This window comes from Aedes albopictus, chromosome 3 (genome assembly GCF_035046485.1).
Source record: "Aedes albopictus strain Foshan chromosome 3, AalbF5, whole genome shotgun sequence".
NCBI lineage: Eukaryota > Metazoa > Arthropoda > Insecta > Diptera > Culicidae > Aedes > Aedes albopictus.
In genome coordinates, this window is record NC_085138.1 from 53,186,231 (window position 1) to 53,202,370 (window position 16,140).

The 16,140-nt window shown below is 47.7% G+C and overlaps 1 protein-coding gene across 1 annotated transcript in view; it reads left to right on the forward strand.

Annotated features, from left to right (window-relative positions):
- Nucleotides 1–16,140, forward strand: part of LOC109411327 (dipeptidase 1) — a 911,905-nt gene that overhangs the window by 113,999 nt on the left and 781,766 nt on the right. The window contains exon 2 of the mRNA XM_029870619.2: nucleotides 5,905–6,088. The gene's annotated coding sequence lies outside the window, so the exon portion shown is untranslated. The remainder of the gene's footprint in view (nucleotides 1–5,904; nucleotides 6,089–16,140) is intronic.

Genomic DNA, 16,140 nt, shown 5'->3' on the forward strand with positions numbered 1-16,140 from the left:
GTTTAAGATTAGAGTAAAATTTTAGCTTTCACTTGTGTTTTAGAAAAATGAGATTTAGTTGTTACTTAAAACAAATTTCATTAAAAATCATCGTTAGGAAAACACAACTGCTCAATGCTGATCGTACTGAATTGGCCGGACCACCACTAGGTGGCAGTAGTGAGCAAAGGCCAAACAAGAGCAGAAACGATGCCAGCGCGGCGAGTGGTCAATCGACCAACTACCGAATGTTTGAATGAATCGTAGAAAAGGTGTTCGATGGGAGGCGAATGGAGTGTGACGTCTGTTTCTCTGTGCTTGCAGTTGCATTTTCAGATAGATTTACACGCCATTTTCAGCAAAATTACCAAAAATTAGCAAAAAAATATCAAACATGGACAAAAAACCTTACCTTTTCCGAGCTTGAGAAATGCCAAACTTTGGTAAAATTCTACTGCATAGGTTTCCAAACTTTCAGGTGCGCGACCCCCTTTTGCAAGAAGACATACTTTTCGCGACCCACCATAGACCCTCATTTGATGTCTGTTACAGTAAAATGTTCTACTGTCCCTCGCGACCCCCTGGATGAAGGCCGGCGACCCCCCTGTGGGGTCGCGACCCACAGTTTGGAAAACCATGTTCTACTGAATGTCGATAAACTGAACTCTTACGGAAATCACAACAACGAAAGTGACTTCAATAAAAATAGAATAATAGAATCAATAGAAACAAAATAAGTGTGTATGAAGGGTGTGGCTTAAAATTTCAAGAGGATTCATTTGACCAACCAGCAGTCCATACTATAATACTCAAAACTACTTGATGTTGTCCCAGTCGCTGTAAACATGTATAGCACTTTCAATCTGATCTGTCATTTTGAAGTACTGCAGAGGTACAAAATTACCACTCTATGTTATATAAGAGTTTGTATAAATTGTTTTTTTTATTTATTTCTAGAGAGCATATTCAAAACCTGTTCTGTAGCGCTGCTTTGGTTAAATGTATGGAAAACTTGAAAACTTATCTTATTTTTTTTTAATGAGTGTAATCAGTTTCGTACCTTTTAATTCCACCCTATGTTGCTTATCCTTTGACAGATACGCGTATTTCGACTACCACTTGTAATCTTCCTCAGTGTCAGTGGATAACTGACACTGAGGAAGATTACAAGTGGTAGTCGAAATACGCGTATCTGTCAAAGGATAAGCAACATAGGGCGGAATTAAAAGGTACGAAACTGATTACACTCATTCAAAGAGGGTATTCTGCTTAGAGGGTTCGAACAGTCGGTACAAGATTATTTTTTTTAGATTAAAGTATAAAGTAATAAAATGTATTTTTCAAAAAGTCAGTCCAAATTTGCAAAAAAAGAAGCAATTTATGAAAAATGCGTGCTGGTGGGTCGCCAAATTCTATAAAAAAAACAAAAGTGGGTCACAAGCTGACAAAATTTGAGAACCCCTGCCCAAAATCACCCGTTTACCACTCCTTCCTTGGATCTGCCTTAGAAATATTTTTTTCTTTTTTCAATAAACGCCCCCAGGCAGTCGTTGCCATAGTAACCATCATTTTTACATTTTCCTTTGAACAATTGTATTGAACAGTTCCTCCTTCGTTATGCAGGACATATAAAGGGAACGTAAACTTAATTCGCCTAAAATTAACCTGAATTAAAAGAGGTTTTAGCTTGCTGCTTCCTGAAATGACCTACAAAATTAGTTGTAGGAATATCCCAGATATATATCGGAAGAACCCCTCGCGTAATCACTCGCGGCAATTGATTCAGAACTTTAGGAGAAATTAGGAGAGGAACTTCGGAAGTAATTTCGAGAAAAGCTGGTACATCTTAGCAGACCCGTCCACAGAAAAGCCGACAAGGGAGGGTTTCCTTTTCCTAGTATTTACAGCAATCATGGCATTACTTTCAAACTGTTCGTGCAATCATGCGAGTGTCAAAGAGAAAGTTGTTGAGATACACATATGGATTGAAACAAACATAGTGTTGTTGATGGAGCATCACGAATTATTTAGGAAAAGGGTTCACTATTACACTCATAGAATTGAAACCCAAATATCTCGGAAACGGTTACTTATATGAAACGTTATGAGCATTTTGATTTCTAATTCTGTGTAGAATTATATTCTGGCAGCGAAGCATATTTTTTTTACTGATCGAACTTGTTTTTGCAGAAATCCACCCAAAGTTGATATTAGAATAACTTTTTTAATAATTTTTGCTCCAAGTAGCATACATAGTTTGCGGCTGCTGATCTCCATCCTCATTCACGCTCAATGCTCGCCAAGTCAAGATCCACCTGGCCCTCCCATCGTGCTCTCTGCAGTTTGACCTTTGCTGATTCGCGTTTCAGGCGGGTGTACAGTTCTGCCACCGTTCCAATCATACCCCGGCTAGATAGTTCACCCGAAACCCTTACACAGTTTTGCACACCGTCCATCGTTGCTTTAATCAGTCTAGTCAGTTTTCCAGGAAAGCCATTTTCGTTCATGATTTTCCATAGCTCTTGCGGTCGATAATGTCGTATGCCGCTTTGAAGCCGATGAACAGGTGATGCGTTGGCACTGGTATTCAAGGTATAGAGGATTTGCCGTACAGTGAAGATTTGGTGCGTTGCCGACCAGCCGTAGATGAAGCCGGCTTGATAACTTCCCACGAACTCATTAGTGTTAGATGACAGACGTCGCGACGGAAGACGATCTGGGATAACACTTTGTAGGCAGCATTCAAAATAGTGATCGCCCTGAAGTTCTCACATTTCTTCCTCCCACTTCTCCGGAAGCTGTTCGGTTTCACAGATCCTGACTATCAGTCAATACAGACAGATGACCAACTTTTCTGGGCCCATCTTGATGAGTGCGGCTGTGGTACCATCCTTACCAGCTGCTTTGTTGGTTTTGAGCTAGTGAATGGCATCCGTAACTTCCCTCAGCGCGAGAGTTGGTTCATTTCCGTCCATGGCTGCATTGGCGTAGTTAACCCCTTTGTTACGTGGTCTCCCGTGCCTACTTCCTCCACGCCATTCAAATGCTGCTCGAAGTGCTGTTTCCACCTTTCGATCACCTCACGTCCGTCCGTCAAGAGGCCTCCGTCTTTATCCCTGCATATTTCGGCTCGCGGCACGAAGTCGCTGCGGGATACGTGGAGCTTCTGATAGAACTTCCGTGTTTCTTGGGAACGGCACAGCAGTTCCATTTCTTCACACTCTGCTTCTTCCAGGCAGCGCTTTTTCTCCCGAAATAGGCGGGTCTGCTGTTTCCGCTTTTGTTTGTAACGTTCCACGTTCTGTCGGGTCCCTTGCTACAGCATTACCGCCCTCGCTACGTTCTTCTCCTCCAAAACCGTTATGCACTCTTCGTTGAACCATTCTTTCCGTTGATTCCGTTCCACGTACCCGATGGTGCTCTCGGTTGCGTCGTTGATTGCTGCTTTCACTGTACTTCAGCAGTCCTCTAGAGGGGCCTCATCGAGCTCGCCCTCGTCTGGCAACGCGGCCTCGAGATTCTGCGCGTATGCTGAGGCGACATCTGGTTGTTTTATTCGCTCTAGGTTGTACCGTGGCGGTCGCCGGTATCGTATATAGTTGATGACGGAACGTTTTGGGCGCAATTTGACCATCACCAGATAGTGGTCGGAGTCGACCTAAAGTGAGCGTTTAGCTCACCTACATATGATGATCTAGACGGAGTGGCTTGGGCAGCACTCTTTTCTCCCGTCAAAACACTTATATTAAGATACTGAATACGACAACAAGATTTTACCGAATCCGAGATTTAAAAGTTTTTTCGTTTACCGATTTCGCGCAGAACTGCTCAAGTTAGTTTCTTGGTGTTTCATGGTATGGTATATGGATTGGCTGAAAATTTCAGCTGAGCAATTCCAGTTTCATGTGAAGCGTTTGGTACGCTGACAATCTGACGTATCCTAAGAAACCGAAAGACAATCTTAAGTAAATTGTAGAAAATACGTAAACAGGTGTAAGGCCGTAACCGTGCAAATCCGAAATTTCTAAATTAATAGCATGTTAAACATAATGCCTCAACCCCATTCCAAAAAACCATTTCCCACAAATGACATACCTTGCTTTAACAAATTCGTGTTTCACGTTCATGAAAATCCAGTTGCTGATCCCCATCCACGACTCGTTTACCCCGAAGACAATAAATTACCGCTGTAAAGAAGGAGAAACCCCCAGAAGAAGGTGTAAATGATGTTGCTCTGGAGTCAAGATTTTGCATCGCACCTCCACCAGTCAGGACAGGACTCAGGGTGAACCCGATCGCAAATTTGCTTTCCCAAAAAAAAAAAAAAGAAAAGCAGGTACCCGCGCCGATGGGAACGACGACGACGCTAGGTTCCACCGGCAATAAAACTCCGAACACATTATTGACAAACGGGGTGATAAATTGCCGATATTAAGCTGCTTCGGAATCGATGTTTTTGTTTTATTTTTATTCAACTTCTTTTTCGGTTGCATTGCAGCAATACGAAACCCAATAAATCGTGCCAAAGAAATTTGCCAAAGAAATTCCCCGTAGCGTAGCAACGCGTCTCCGTCCGTCGGGTGGATTGGTTTGGGATCGCGCAGATGAAAAAAAAAACTCACCCAGGTAGGGAAATAAATCATTTGTGGTGAAGAGGGTGGAAAAAACGATGGAATACCAGAGTATGGCTGAATTTACTTTTTGTAGCACATTCAGAGGTTTATGTTCGAAGAAATGCAGAAGGTACGATTTCTGCTCTTTAGAAAGCATTTAAATTCGTCTTTAGTAGACAAAAAAAGATATACCATGCTGGATGCATTGAACATTAAATTAAGAATTTGAAGGTTTGACACAAATTTGTCAAACTTGAAATCAAATCGATTGAATAAACCACTCTCACTCGTAGCAAACTCACAGATGCGGAGTCATCTCCGCTCCATCGCATTTGCCATTCAGCCAAACAGGCTTAACCCATTGAACTGAAAGTCAATGCGATGATAAATTACGCTAGCTACTTCTGACAGCATCATTGTTTGGCCTGAAAGATTGGCTTCGTAGATTGGCTTCCGCCAGTTTCTTTTTTTTATTGCCGTTTATGGAGGACAAACGCTCTCCGTCGGCCATGCCCCGATAGCCGTCCTGTCCGTGTTCGCAGTTCGGAGTGAAATATCCTGTTCATCAAATATTCAACGCAAAAGTGAAAGCGCTCCCGTGAGTTGATGCCGCTACCGCACAGTGGGACAAATCTAGGGAAAATATGACAATATACTGGTGCAGCTTATCTGGTGAATTTCTGAAAGATTGTTGTTTTAATATTTGGACAGCGAAGGATTAAGCAGACTTTTCAAGTTCGTTGAAATCTCGTTGAAAACAACATCAAAATTGGACAAATTAAATTTGTAAGAAAAATATTTTTTGGTCATTTTATTCCTAGGCTCTACAACAATGTATCGATATTTTTACTTCCGGGCAATAATGGCGAATGGATCAGTGCGAGAAACTCGGGGATAATCGGTTTTGCGCTTAACTAGAGCCGCAGTAATCAGTCAATGCTACGGCCGTTCCTCTTAAACCCGACAAGAGCAGCAGCAGCAGCGCCAATGGAGACGAGCGCTCCTGCGTAGCGCTTTTCCAACCACCCATAAAGCCTTCAGCAAATTGTACTAATCTCGATACATGATCGCGCTTAATTCCCAGGAATTCCGTTCGAATCCGCCCTTCTGCCATAAGCCATCCATCAATTCTAGCACCTTCAGTGCTCTATCCACCCAAAAAGGCGCCCTTCGTCCGAAAGAAAAAAAAAAAACCGGCAGCCAGTCAACCATCACCCGACGATTCATCATAATTTCATTCCCATTTTTTCTGCGCGTCCCATTCATCTCGCTCAACCGTTTCTTCCCTTTTCTTTCCGTTCTCCATTGACAGGTACCTACCTACCCGAGGGAAATCGAACACCCGCCAATGCTGGTGGATAGAGCGTTCGGTTGCTGGTTCGCTCCTTGTTTCACGTGGGGTACGCTTTTGCCGTGGTGGCGCGACGTGGCCATGACCAGACTAACTGATGTTGTGGCAGTGCGGCTCATCGCAAGCGAAGCAGAAAAATAGCTCGGTAAGTGACTGCTCCGGACCCGGTGTGTGTGGACCGAGGTGGGCTCTCTGGCTCACACAGAGATCGTTCCCACAGAATGCTTTCCTTTCGAAGGGTGGGGGATGATGGTGATGACGGAGGGCTAAACAGATTTTCCGTTCACCTACGGCGAGGTATTTCCTTCTTCGTTTACTTATTTCATACATATAACGGCTATAGGGTTTTAAACCATTTGAGCAGGGGGACCAATTTTGAGCAATTTGCGCTCCAACAGAGCTGAAATTACTTCAGGAGTTGCTTCAGGACATTCCTCAAGAATTCCTTCAGGACTTTCTTCAGGAATTCCGTCAGGGATTCCTCCAGGGATTCCTTCAGGAATTTCTACGATGCTTCCTTCAGGGATTTCTCCAGGGAATTACTTCAAGGATTGCTTCAGGGATTACTTTAGGAGTTCTTTCAGGAATTCTTCCAGGGATTCCTCCAGGAATTCCTTCAGGGATTCCTCCAGGAAATCCTTCAGGGATTTCTCAAGGAATTCCTTCAGAGATTTCTCTAGGAATTCCTTCAGGGATTTCTCCAGGAATTCCTTCAGGGATTTCTCAAGGAATTCCTTCAGGGATTTCTCCAGGAATTCCTTCAGGGATTCCTCCAGGAATTCCTTCAGGGATTCCTCCAGGAATTCCTTCAGGGATTCCTCCAGGAATTCCTTCAGGGATTCCTCCAGGAATTCCTTCAGGGATTCCTCCAGGAATTCCTTCAGGGATTCCTCCAGGAATTCCTTCAGGGATTCCTCCAGGAATTCCTTCAGGGATTCCTCCAGGAATTCCTTCAGGGATTCCTCCAGGAATTCCTTCAGGGATTCCTCCAGGAATTCCTTCAGGGATTCCTCCAGGAATTCCTTCAGGGATTCCTCCAGGAATTCCTTCAGGGATTCCTCCAGGAATTCCTTCAGGGATTCCTCCAGGAATTCCTTCAGGGATTCCTCCAGGAATTTCTTCAGGGATTCCTCCAGGAATTCCTTCAGGGATTCCTCCAGGAATTCCTTCAGGGATTCCTCCAGGAATTCCTTCAGGGATTCCTCCAGGAATTCCTTCAGGGATTCCTTCAGGAATTCCTTCAGGGATTCCTCCAGGAATTCCTTCAGGGATTCCTCCAGGAATTCCTTCAGGGATTCCTCCAGGAATTCCTTCAGGGATTCCTCCAGGAATTCCTTCAGGGATTCCTCCAGGAATTCCTTCAGGGATTCCTCCAGGAATTCCTTCAGGGATTCCTCCAGGAATTCCTTCAGGGATTCCTCCAGGAATTCCTTCAGGGATTCCTCCAGGAATTCCTTCAGGGATTCCTCCAGGAATTCCTTCAGGGATTTCTCCAGGAATTCCTTCAGGGATTTCTCCAGGAATTCCTTCAGGGATTCCTCCAGGAATTCCTTCAGCGATTCCTCCAGGAATTCCTTCAGGGATTCCTCCAGGAATTCCTTCAGGGATTCCTCCAAGAATTCCTTCAGGGATTTCTCCAGGAATTCTTTCAGGGATTTCTCCAGGAATTCCTTCAGGGATTCCTCCAGGAATTCCTTCAGGGATTCCTCCAGGAATTCCTTCAGGGATTCCTCCAGGAATTCCTTCAGGGATTCCTCCAGGAATTCCTTCAGGGATTCCTCCAGGAATTCCTTCAGGGATTCCTCCAGGAATTTCTTCAGGGATTCCTCCAGGAATTCCTTCAGGGATTCCTCCAGGAATTCCTTCAGGGATTCCTCCAGGAATTCCTTCAGGGATTCCTCCAGGAATTCCTTCAGGGATTCCTTCAGGAATTCCTTCAGGGATTCCTCCAGGAATTCCTTCAGGGATTCCTCCAGGAATTCCTTCAGGGATTCCTCCAGGAATTCCTTCAGGGATTCCTCCAGGAATTCCTTCAGGGATTCCTCCAGGAATTCCTTCAGGGATTCCTCCAGGAATTCCTTCAGGGATTTCTCCAGGAATTCCTTCAGGGATTCCTCCAGGAATTCCTTCAGGGATTCCTCCAGGAATTCCTTCAGCGATTCCTCCAGGAATTCCTTCAGGGATTTCTCCAGGAATTCCTTCAGGGATTCCTCCAGGAATTCCTTCAGCGATTCCTCCAGGAATTCCTTCAGGGATTCCTCCAGGAATTCCTTCAGGGATTCCTCCAAGAATTCCTTCAGGGATTTCTCCAGGAATTCTTTCAGGGATTTCTCCAGGAATTCTTTCAGGGATTTCTCCAGGAATTCTTTCAGGGATTTCTCCAGGAATTCCTTCAGGGATTCCTCCAGGAATTCCTTCAGGGATTCCTCCAGGAATTCCTTCAGGGATTCCTCCAGGAATTCCTTCAGGGATTCCTCCAGGAATTCCTTCAGGGATTCCTCCAGGAATTCCTTCAGGGATTCCTCCAGGAATTCCTTCAGGGATTCCTCCAGGAATTCCTTCAGGGATTCCTCCAGGAATTCCTTCAGGGATTCCTACAGGAATTCCTTCAGGGATTCCTCCAGGAATTCCTTCAGGGATTCCTCCAGGAATTCCTTCAGGGATTCCTCCAGGAATTCCTTCAGGGATTCCTCCAGGAATTCCTTCAGGGATTCCTCCAGGAATTCCTTCAGGGATTCCTCCAGGAATTCCTTCAGGGATTCCTCCAGGAATTCCTTCAGGGATTCCTCCAGGAATTCCTTCAGGAAATCCTCCAGGAATTCCTTCAGGAAATCCTCCAGGAATTCCTTCAGGAAATCCTCCAGGAATTCCTTCAGGAAATCCTCCAGGAATTCCTTCAGGGATTCCTCCAGGAATTTCTTCAGGGATTCCTCCAGGAATTCCTTCAGGGATTCCTCCAGGAATTCCTTCAGGGATTCCTCCAGGAATTCCTTCGGGATTCCTCCAGGAATTCCTTCGGGATTCCTCCAGGAATTCCTTCGGGATTCCTCCAGGAATTCCTTCGGGATTCCTCCAGGAATTCCTTCGGGATTCCTCCAGGAATTCCTTCGGGATTCCTCCAGGAATTCCTTCGGGATTCCTCCAGGAATTCCTTCGGGATTCCTCCAGGAATTCCTTCGGGATTCCTCCAGGAATTCCTTCGGGATTCCTCCAGGAATTCCTTCGGGATTCCTCCAGGAATTCCTTCGGGATTCCTCCAGGAATTCCTTCGGGATTCCTCCAGGAATTCCTTCGGGATTCCTCCAGGAATTCCTTCGGGATTCCTCCAGGAATTCCTTCGGGATTCCTCCAGGAATTCCTTCGGGATTCCTCCAGGAATTCCTTCGGGATTCCTTCAGGAATTCCTTCAGGGATTCCTCCAGGAATTCCTTCGGGATTCCTCCAGGAATTCCTTCGGGATTCCTCCAGGAATTCCTTCGGGATTCCTCCAGGAATTCCTTCGGGATTCCTCCAGGAATTCCTTCGGGATTCCTCCAGGAATTCCTTCGGGATTCCTCCAGGAATTCCTTCAGGGATTCCTCCAGGAATTCCTTCAGGGATTCCTCCAGGAATTCCTTCAGGGATTCCTCCAGGAATTCCTTCGGGATTCCTCCAGGAATTCCTTCGGGATTCCTCCAGGAATTCCTTCGGGATTCCTCCAGGAATTCCTTCGGGATTCCTCCAGGAATTCCTTCGGGATTCCTCCAGGAATTCCTTTGGGATTCCTCCAGGAATTCCTTCGGGATTCCTCCAGGAATTCCTTCGGGATTTTTCCAGGAATTCCTTCGGGATTCCTCCAGGAATTCCTTCGGGATTCTTCCAGGAATTCCTTCGGGATTCCTCCAGGAATTCCTTCGGGATTCCTCCAGGAATTCCTTCGGGATTCCTCCAGGAATTCCTTCGGGATTCCTCCAGGAATTCCTTCGGGATTCCTCCAGGAATTCCTTCGGGATTCCTCCAGGAATTCCTTCGGGATTCCTCCAGGAATTCCTTCGGGATTCCTCCAGGAATTCCTTCGGGATTCCTCCAGGAATTCCTTCGGGATTCCTCCAGGAATTCCTTCGGGATTCCTCCAGGAATTCCTTCGGGATTCCTCCAGGAATTCCTTCGGGATTCCTCCAGGAATTCCTTCGGGATTCCTCCAGGAATTCCTTCGGGATTCCTCCAGGAATTCCTTCGGGATTCCTCCAGGAATTCCTTCGGGATTCCTCCAGGAATTCCTTCGGGATTCCTCCAGGAATTCCTTCGGGATTCCTCCAGGAATTCCTTCGGGATTCCTCCAGGAATTCCTTCGGGATTCCTCCAGGAATTCCTTCGAGATTCCTCCAGGAATTCCTTCGGGATTCCTCCAGGAATTCCTTCGGGATTCCTCCAGGAATTCCTTCGGGATTCCTCCAGGAATTCCTTCGGGATTCCTCCAGGAATTCCTTCGGGATTCCTCCAGGAATTCCTTCGGGATTCCTCCAGGAGTTCCTTCGGGATTCCTCCAGGAATTCCTTCGGGATTCCTCCAGGAATTCCTTCGGGATTCCTCCAGGAATTCCTTTGGGATTCCTCCAAGAATACCTTCGGGATTCCTCCAGGAATTTCTTCGGGATTCCTCCAAGAATACCTTCGGGATTCCTCCAGGAATTCCTTCGGGATTCCTCCAGGAATTCCTTCGGGATTCCTCCAGGAATTCCTTCGGGATTCCTCCAGGAATTCCTTCGGGATTCCTCCAGGAATTCCTTCGGGATTCCTCCAGGAATTCCTTCGGGATTCCTCCAGGAATTCCTTCGGGATTCCTCCAGGAATTCCTTCGGGATTCCTCCAGGAATTCCTTCGGGATTCCTCCAGGAATTCCTTCGGGATTCCTCCAGGAATTCCTTCGGGATTCCTCCAGGAATTCCTTCGGGATTCCTCCAGGAATTCCTTCGGGATTCCTCCAGGAATTCCTTCGGGATTCCTCCAGGAATTCCTTCGGGATTCCTCCAGGAATTCCTTCGGGATTCCTCCAGGAATTCCTTCGGGATTCCTCCAGGAATTCCTTCGGGATTCCTCCAGGAATTCCTTCGGGATTCCTCCAGGAATTCCTTCGGGATTCCTCCAGGAATTCCTTCGGGATTCCTCCAGGAATTCCTTCGGGATTCCTCCAGGAATTCCTTCGGGATTCCTCCAGGAATTCCTTCGGGATTCCTCCAGGAATTCCTTCGGGATTCCTCCAGGAATTCCTTCGGGATTCCTCCAGGAATTCCTTCGGGATTCCTCCAGGAATTCCTTCGGGATTCCTCCAGGAATTCCTTCGGGATTCCTCCAGGAATTCCTTCGGGATTCCTCCAGGAATTCCTTCGGGATTCCTCCAGGAATTCCTTCGGGATTCCTCCAGGAATTCCTTCGGGATTCCTCCAGGAATTCCTTCGGGATTCCTCCAGGAATTCCTTCGGGATTCCTCCAGGAATTCCTTCGGGATTCCTCCAGGAATTCCTTCGGGATTCCTCCAGGAATTCCTTCGGGATTCCTCCAGGAATTCCTTCGGGATTCTTCCAGGAATTCCTTCGGGATTCCTCCAGGAATTCCTTCGGGATTCCTCCAGGAATTCCTTCGGGATTCCTCCAGGAATTCCTTCGGGATTCCTCCAGGAATTCCTTCGGGATTCCTCCAGGAATTCCTTCGGGATTCCTCCAGGAATTCCTTCGGGATTCCTCCAGGAATTCCTTCGGGATTCCTCCAGGAATTCCTTCGGGATTCCTCCAGGAATTCCTTCGGGATTCCTCCAGGAATTCCTTCAGGATTCCTCCAGGAATGCCTTCGGGATTCCTCCAGGAATTCCTTCGGGATTCCTCCAGGAATTCCTTCGGGATTCCTCCAGGAATTCCTTCGGGATTCCTCCAGGAATTCCTTCGGGATTCCTCCAGGAATTCCTTCGGGATTCCTCCAGGAATTCCTTCGGGATTCCTCCAGGAATTCCTTCGGGATTCCTCCAGGAATTCCTTCGGGATTCCTCCAGGAATTCCTTCGGGATTCCTCCAGGAATTCCTTCGGGATTCCTCCAGGAATTCCTTCGGGATTCCTCCAGGAATTCCTTCGGGATTCCTCCAGGAATTCCTTCGGGATTCCTCCAGGAATTCCTTCGGGATTCCTCCAGGAATTCCTTCGGGATTCCTCCAGGAATTCCTTCGGGATTCCTCCAGGAATTCCTTCGGGATTCCTCCAGGAATTCCTTCGGGATTCCTCCAGGAATTCCTTCGGGATTCCTCCAGGAATTCCTTCGGGATTCCTCCAGGAATTCCTTCGGGATTCCTCCAGGAATTCCTTCGGGATTCCTCCAGGAATTCCTTCGGGATTCCTCCAGGAATTCCTTCGGGATTCCTCCAGGAATTCCTTCGGGATTCCTCCAGGAATTCCTTCGGGATTCCTCCAGGAATTCCTTCGGGATTCCTCCAGGAATTCCTTCGGGATTCCTCCAGGAATTCCTTCGGGATTCCTCCAGGAATTCCTTCGGGATTCCTCCAGGAATTCCTTCGGGATTCCTCCGGGAATTCCTTCGGGATTCCTCCAGGAATTCCTTCGGGATTCCTCCAGGAATTCCTTCGGGATTCCTCCAGGAATTCCTCCAGGAATTCCTTCGGGATTCCTCCAGGAATTCTTTCGGGATTCCTCCAGGAATTCCTTCGGGATTCCTCCAGGAATTCCTTCGGGATTCCTCCAGGAATTCCTTCGGGATTCCTCCAGGAATTCCTTCGGGATTCCTCCAGGAATTCCTTCGGGATTCCTCCAGGAATTCCTTCGGGATTCCTCCAGGAATTCCTTCGGGATTCATCCAGGAATTCCTTCGGGATTCCTCCAGGAATTCCTTCGGGATTCCTCCAGGAATTCCTTCGGGATTCCTCCAGGAATTCCTTCGGGATTCCTCCAGGAATTCCTTCGGGATTCCTCCAGGAATTCCTCCAGGAATTCCTTCGGGATTCCTCCAGGAATTCTTTCGGGATTCCTCCAGGAATTCCTTCGGGATTCCTCCAGGGATTGCTTCAGGGATTCCTCCAGGAATTCCTTCAGGGATTCCTCCAGGAATTCCTTCAGGGATTCCTCCAGGAATTCCTTCAGGGATTCCTCCAGGAATTGCTTCAGGGATTCCTCCAGGAATTTCTTCAGGGATTCCTCCAGGAATTCCTTCAGGGATTCCTCCAGGAATTCCTTCAGGGATTCCTCCAGGAATTCCTTCAGGGATTCCTCCAGGAATTCCTTCAGGGATTCCTCCAGGAATTCCTTCAGGGATTCCTCCAGGAATTCCTTCAGGGATTCCTCCAGGAATTCCTTCAGGGATTCCTCCAGGAATTCCTTCAGGGATTCCTCCAGGAATTCCTTCAGGGATTCCTCCAGGAATTCCTTCAGGGATTCCTCCAGGAATTCCTTCAGGGATTCCTCCAGGAATTCCTTCAGGGATTCCTCCAGGAATTCCTTCAGGGATTCCTCCAGGAATTCCTTCAGGGATTCCTCCAGGAATTCCTTCAAGGATTCCTCCAAGAATTCCTTCAGGGATTCCTCCAGGAATTCCTTCAGGGATTCCTCCAGGAATTCCTTCAGGGATTCCTCCAGGAATTCCTTCAGGGATTCCTCCAGGAATTCCTTCAGGGATTCCTCCAGGAATTTCTTCGGGATTCCTCCAGGAATTCCTTCGGGATTCCTCCAGGAATTCCTTCGGGATTCCTCCAGGAATTCCTTCGGGATTTCTCCAGGAATTCCTTCGGGATTCCTCCAGGAATTCCTTCGGGATTCCTCCAGGAATTCCTTCGGGATTCCTCCAGGAATTCCTTCGGGATTCCTCCAGGAATTCCTTCGGGATTCCTCCAGGAATTCCTTCGGGATTCCTCCAGGAATTCCTTCGGGATTCCTCCAGGAATTCCTTCGGGATTCCCCCAGGAATTCCTTCGGGATTCCTCCAGGAATTCCTCCAGGAATTCCTTCGGGATTCCTCCAGGAATTCTTTCGGGATTCCTCCAGGAATTCCTTCGGGATTCCTCCAGGAATTCCTTCGGGATTCCTCCAGGAATTCCTTCGGGATTCCTCCAGGAATTCCTTCGGGATTCCTCCAGGAATTCCTTCGGGATTCCTCCAGGAATTCCTTCGGGATTCCTCCAGGAATTCCTTCGGGATTCCTCCAGGAATTCCTTCGGGATTCCTCCAGGAATTCCTTCAGGATTCCTCCAGGAATTCCTTCGGGATTCCTCCAGGAATTCCTTCGGGATTCCTCCAGGAATTCCTTCGGGATTCCTCCAGGAATTCCTTCGGGATTCCTCCAGGAATTCCTTCGGGATTCCTCCAGGAATTCCTTCGGGATTCCTCCAGGAATTCCTTCGGGATTCCTCCAGGAATTCCTTCGGGATTCCTCCAGGAATTCCTTCGGGATTCCTCCAGGAATTCCTTCGGGATTCCTCCAGGAATTCCTTCGGGATTCCTCCAGGAATTCCTTCGGGATTCCTCCAGGAATTCCTTCGGGATTCCTCCAGGAATTCCTTCGGGATTCCTCCAGGAATTCCTTCGGGATTCCTCCAGGAATTCCTTCGGGATTCCTCCAGGAATTCCTTCGGGATTCCTCCAGGAATTCCTTCGGGATTCCTCCAGGAATTCCTTCGGGATTCCTCCAGGAATTCCTTCGGGATTCCTCCAGGAATTCCTTCGGGATTCCTCCGGGAATTCCTTCGGGATTCCTCCAGGAATTCCTTCGGGATTCCTCCAGGAATTCCTTCGGGATTCCTCCAGGAATTCCTCCAGGAATTCCTTCGGGATTCCTCCAGGAATTCTTTCGGGATTCCTCCAGGAATTCCTTCGGGATTCCTCCAGGAATTCCTTCGGGATTCCTCCAGGAATTCCTTCGGGATTCCTCCAGGAATTCCTTCGGGATTCCTCCAGGAATTCCTTCGGGATTCCTCCAGGAATTCCTTCGGGATTCATCCAGGAATTCCTTCGGGATTCCTCCAGGAATTCCTTCGGGATTCCTCCAGGAATTCCTTCGGGATTCCTCCAGGAATTCCTTCGGGATTCCTCCAGGAATTCCTCCAGGAATTCCTTCGGGATTCCTCCAGGAATTCTTTCGGGATTCCTCCAGGAATTCCTTCGGGATTCCTCCAGGGATTGCTTCAGGGATTCCTCCAGGAATTCCTTCAGGGATTCCTCCAGGAATTCCTTCAGGGATTCCTCCAGGAATTCCTTCAGGGATTCCTCCAGGAATTGCTTCAGGGATTCCTCCAGGAATTTCTTCAGGGATTCCTCCAGGAATTCCTTCAGGGATTCCTCCAGGAATTCCTTCAGGGATTCCTCCAGGAATTCCTTCAGGGATTCCTCCAGGAATTCCTTCAGGGATTCCTCCAGGAATTCCTTCAGGGATTCCTCCAGGAATTCCTTCAGGGATTCCTCCAGGAATTCCTTCAGGGATTCCTCCAGGAATTCCTTCAGGGATTCCTCCAGGAATTCCTTCAGGGATTCCTCCAGGAATTCCTTCAGGGATTCCTCCAGGAATTCCTTCAGGGATTCCTCCAGGAATTCCTTCAGGGATTCCTCCAGGAATTCCTTCAGGGATTCCTCCAGGAATTCCTTCAGGGATTCCTCCAGGAATTCCTTCAGGGATTCCTCCAGGAATTCCTTCAGGGATTCCTCCAGGAATTCCTTCAGGGATTCCTCCAGGAATTCCTTCAGGGATTCCTCCAGGAATTCCTTCAGGGATTCCTCCAGGAATTCCTTCAGGGATTCCTCCAGGAATTCCTTCAGGGATTCCTCCAGGAATTCCTTCAGGGATTCCTCCAGGAATTCCTTCAGGGATTCCTCCAGGAATTCCTTCAGGGATTCCTCCAGGAATTTCTTCGGGATTCCTCCAGGAATTCCTTCGGGATTCCTCCAGGAATTCCTTCGGGATTCCTCCAGGAATTCCTTCGGGATTTCTCCAGGAATTCCTTCGGGATTCCTCCAGGAATTCCTTCGGGATTCCTCCAGGAATTCCTTCGGGATTCCTCCAGGAATTCCTTCGGGATTCCTCCAGGAATTCCTTCGGGATTCCCCCAGGAATTCCTTCGGGATTCCTCCAGGAATTCCTCCAGGAATTCCTTCGGGATTCCTCCAGGAATTCTTTCGGGATTCCTCCAGGAATTCCTTCGGGATTCCTCCAGGAATTCCTTCGGGATTCCTC